This window comes from Mirounga angustirostris, unplaced genomic scaffold (assembly GCF_029215605.1).
Source record: "Mirounga angustirostris isolate CCGP_5_RB_7025 unplaced genomic scaffold, mMirAng1.0.hap1 SCAF_1, whole genome shotgun sequence".
NCBI classification, from domain to species: domain Eukaryota; kingdom Metazoa; phylum Chordata; class Mammalia; order Carnivora; family Phocidae; genus Mirounga; species Mirounga angustirostris.
Genome location: NW_026991709.1, coordinates 109,757,163 through 109,762,647, shown reverse-complemented (window position 1 = coordinate 109,762,647; position 5,485 = coordinate 109,757,163).

Below are 5,485 nucleotides of genomic sequence, written 5' to 3'. Positions count from 1 at the left end.
TTAATTGAAGTATAATTAACATAAAGTGTAATGTTAGTTTCAGGTTTGCGATATAATGATTCAATAATTTTATACATTACTCAGTGCTCCTCTAGAGAAGTGGGCTCTTCTTTTAAATAATGTAAGTGTTGTTGGGTTTTAAACATGAAAAAATACTACTTATAGGGCGCCTGGGTGGCTCAGTTGGTTAAGCGACTGCCTTCAGCTCAGGTCATGATCCTGGAGTCCCGGGATCGAGTCCCGCATCGGGCTCCCTGCTCAGCAGGGAGTCTGCTTCTCCCTCTGACCTTCCTCCTTCTCATGCTCTCTGTCTCTCATTCTCTCTCTTTCAAATAAATAAATAAAATCTTTAAAAAAAAATACTACTTATAGACACATAAATAATATGTACAGGGTGGGGGATATTTTTAAAAGGCAGTGTTTGAAATATTTTCTTAACTTTTTATGTTGTTTAATTGCAATTGTCAGAACTACTACAGCCTGAAAATTCTTCATTACATTACATATATTCCAATATTGGCCTAACAGTGAAATCAAATTGTGTTAGTTTTGCAGTATAGTAAGTCAGAACAAAACATATTTCAAAATTAATAATTGCATCAATGAGTATGTTGCAGAGGTAAAGATACTAAAACAGGAGAATTACACCACTAAATGTTTTATTAGTGGGGCAGGCAATTTCCTTAATTTAACCTATAATGCACTCACAAAGCACTTAGCTCTCTTAATGAACATATTTCCCATACTCTAGAGAATTTTGAAAACCTCCCGATTCAATGATTAAAGTGCTCAGTGAGATCCAAGCAAACTGACTTCTTATTCCTTATTCCAAAGGTAAATGACAAACTAGAGCAAACAAGGAACGTGAGATGGGGAATGGTTAATTAGTACCCAATTGCAAGTGCTTATATGTACATCAAAACAATTAACTAGCTGTTTTTTTGTTTTGTTTTGTTTTCATAAATAATGCAAAATATTCCAAGAATCAAGCAAACTTATACAAAATACAATAAATGTGACTGGAAAAGACTGAGTTGTTGAATAGTCAATTAACAAATGAATAAATTATTTCAATATTTCAGGCAAATTCTCTTCTTTTAATCAGGTTATGCCTTAGTGACTGTTAAGAAGGAAAATTGTCTCCATATTTCACACATATGTTTAAATTTCATATCAAAGAAACAAGACAACATTATTTTTGTTGGGAAACACCTGTGATTAAGTTTACCATATATCATTAAAAAATCATTTAGCTGTTGGAATCTGAATATAAACTGAAAATTAAAAGGTGATTTTGCTATGTTTCTAGATTAACTATTAATAGTTCAAAGAATTTAGAACTTTTTCAGCTGTCGCCAGATACTTTTAACAAGTAACATATTTTAATTCAGCAGAAAACAATTTCTTTGAATTATGCCCCAAAATAATAAACACGTCACATTCTTCTCAATTGCATGATAAAAGAAAAAATGCTGGCAACATTGTTGTACAAATCTGCGTTACTAATGTGACTCTTACATGACAAGGATTTTTATGTAAAGAGGAAACAGATTGCTTTGCTTCAGCTTGCATGCCTATCTTGAATGGACAACTTTCCTTGGTAAAGCAAATTTGGTCAATAAATTTGTTTCTAGAATCTGCAAGCTGGAAGAGTTTAGAGGCAATGCACATATACTCTCTATTATGTTTTCTGTCTTGCTGTTCTCTTAGTTTATTACGTAAAACCATAATTGGACAGGAAAATAATCAGGTAGCCCTGGGTATGCCCATCCAATATAGCAACACCAGAATATCTTCCTCAATAATTTTCTTGATTCCTTTCAACCTCTTTGGAGCTGCAATATTAATAGTAAGGTAATAATATTTTTACCACCCCTACAGGATTAGAAGTTCCTTGAATTGAATTAATTGTCTTTTTATTTCCCTGCTTGTGATTCCTTGAAGATCCCTGTGACCCTTAGACCAGGTTGTTTTCCACACAGACTTGTTTATGCTGTTGAAAGAAGTGTATCTTCCAAACATGCTCAAAGATGTCACTAGTAGAACCTTCCTGTAAACACTTTGCTTACTCATTTTCAACATTTCTGGTTTCTTATCTAAAATGTTCTATTCTATTTAGATGGCAGATAATTAAATTTGATAACCAGTAAATATAATAACCAATAATTAAACTTAGTGTTAGTTTTAAACTTACTTTTATTAGGCCAAGACACATTAAAGTGCCATATTTAGAGTCAAAAATGTCCAACAATAGTCATTTTATGTTTTGACCTCGTATTTCCTTCTTTACCATGACAGGGACAAAATAAAATCAGAGACTTGGTCAGGAATCAAACAAATAAGACTTCAAATTATAACCCAGATGCTTATGAGCTACGTGATTGTGGATGATTATTTAAACTTTGTTCCTCCTCAGTTTTTTCATCTGAAAATTAGGGGTATTAACAGTCTACACTGCATTGAATCCTAGTAAATACTAAAGGAACTAATGCACACACAGTGTTGTTACAGAGTGACTGCTCAGAAAATGTTAGACTGATTACTAACATTGGATTTAGTTAATATTTTGATTGTCCTTCCCACCCTTTATTTTTCCTCTTGAATTTCCTGATGAGTGCTCCTGGTTTACCTGAACTCCTCTTGCATTCCTAGCCCATAGCGTTTTCACATAATATCTCATTTGTACAACGGACATTATGAGGTTTATGGGGTAAGAATTATTATTCCCCTTTTCCAAATGAGGAAACCGAATTATGTTGCCTTTTCAAAGACCACACAGAGAGTAAAAGGCAAGGCCAGATTAGAATTCTTTTTTTTTTTTTTAAACCGTGCTGGCTTTTATAGGGTCATTTTAAATGGACATTCCTGGGCAGCAAATATTCTAACATTGATGACATTGGATTGACATGATCATTTTGAAGAGGTCTCCTTCTCATTTGTTATAAACTTCTAGAACAGTCAGCATTTATGCAGCAATTAATATATACCCATACTATATATTAGATGTATAGACTGTGTGCTTCTACTATATACATAACAACTCCATAAGACTGGCACTTTTATTATCCCTCCTTCACAGACAAGAAAACTGAGCAGCAGTAAGCCATGAAGCTAAGATTGGAAAGGGGGTCGTTTGCCTCCAGGGCATCTGCTCTTAACCAGTATGTGGTATTACGTCTTAGATAGTGAATTATACCGCAAACTTGACTGCCTTCAAAATTTTCATTGTTCCTCAAGCAGTAAGTTTCAACATGTCACCTTATTTCGAACAAAACAAAACCCCAAAACCAAAAACTTTGCCCTGTTGAAATTTTATATGCTGACTAGAAATGATTTTCTAGATGTGTACTCTCACAGGCAAGACTGCTCCATAATTTGCAGAGCCCAGTGCAAAATGAAAATACAGGGCCCCTTGTTAAAAGGTTATGAAAAATTTCAGTTGGAATGTGACAGTAGAGCATTAAATCAAGTGTGTGGTCCTTTACAGTGTCAGGTCCTGTGTGGCTAAAAGGTAGCGCATTCATTACAGGAGCCCTGCTCACAGAGCCTATAACCCTGACTCTGGCCTTAACTCTCTTCAGTTACCTCCTGTAGACCTGCATAAAGACTCATAATATGAATAGAATAGAAGTACTAGAGACCTTTTATTAGGTCCATCCCAGAGTCACTCTAGCTTCTCCATTAAAAGCATCCTGAGGCAATGGGATCTGCAGTGAAGTAAGACATGGGAGGGAAGTGGGCGCCTGGGTGGCTCAGTTGGTTAAGCGACTGCCTTCGGCTCAGGTCATGATCCTGGAGTCCCTGGATCGAGTCCCGCATCGGGCTCCTTGCTCAGCAGGGAGTCTGCTTCTCCCTCTGACCCTCCCCCCTCTCATGCTCTCTCTCTCTCTATCTCATTCTCTCTCAAATAAATAAATAAGTAAAATTAAAAAAATAAGACATAGGAGGGAAGTAAGGCGACCAGGCCACAAGTCGGATCACTTGTATTATGAGAAAGGAGAAGTAGAGACCACTTTTCATCTTAGAAGTCCAGAGTCAGGATGTGGAGAGATGAAAGAGGAAGTTCTGGGGAACTTATACCACCCCACAAAGGGAATAGCCCTTGGCTTTCATCAGAATGGTGCAGGAACTTATGAAATACATTCATATGCCTTGGTTGTCTGGAGGCAAGCCATATTAACTTATGTTTAAATTAATAAGCCTGGCACTGGTCATCCAAATTCTTTGCTTTTTGCCCTTTCAAAATTACAGACAAAAATGATGTTTTTAGTCTTTTTTTCCTTTTAAAGGTAGAAAATAGCTGCATTTCTGAAAAATGGTTTTCATTAATTCTCGAACTTTGATTCAATCTGTGGTATACATTAAAGATATTGTCATTCATTTTTGTAAGCAATCAAGAATCAGAGCAGGTGGTTTTAGAATCAAAATATATAATAGATAGGTTTAGACTCAGGTCTCTCTTCTTACAGATTCTGTGATCTGTAATTAACCTCTCTGAGCCTCTGTGTTTTCGTCCATAAAATGGAAAATTTTAAAAAATAGCAACCTTGGAGAGTTTTTGTAAGCATTCAGTACACAAAGGTGCTTAGTGCAATACCTAGAATATCATAAGAACCCAGCAATTGACGAGACATTGTTTGACATAAATACACATGCATTTCACATATAAATACATTTATATTTCATGCATGTGTATACTCTTAAGTATGGAATACATATGTGCATATATATAAAATATATTTTTTCAAGTTTCTAAGTTTTGGACTCTCATATATTGGAGAAGGGGAAATGTTTGGCTAGAAGAACGGGCTGTAATACAGAGTTTCTCTTGGAGCTTCTGCCTGTCACTGCTAACTAAACATTCAACTTTACGGCATTCAAATGAAATGACTACTGCCTGCACAACAAAGGACTTTCTCAGCATAAACCCAATGTTTCAAATCAAGCTGACCGAGTGTTTACTTGAATATGAATCTGATACAATCCTCAGAAAAAGCCAGGTGTGCTTCCTGTCTGAAATCGTGGTGATGTGCTCTCAGGTGCTCTGCCAGGCATTGATTGGGATGGAATGAATTGCCATGTACTGAGGTTATCTTGCTTAGACACCACCTCTCTCCCTAATTCCTAGCCATGTGATGTGTCTTTTTTATGTGTCTCTTGATTTTAATCACAGAAAATAAAATGGGAACTACCTGAAGCTCTAGTGTCCCTTTTGCTGGAACACGGACAGAGCATAGACCCAGATTTGCTTTCAGAATTTGTTTTACAGCTCCCTCAAAATTGTTGATAACAGCTGCTTAGTTATATGCCCAATGTAGAATTCACTACAATTGTCAAATTTGAAAAATAAGGCAAAAGCAGAAAAAAGCAGAAGCAATTGTATTTCCAATATAAACTATGCTAACTTTAAATATGCAAATCAACATGAAAATAATGAATGCTTCTCTGTTGTTTTGACAGTGAATGATTTCAACAGTAGTCTTTA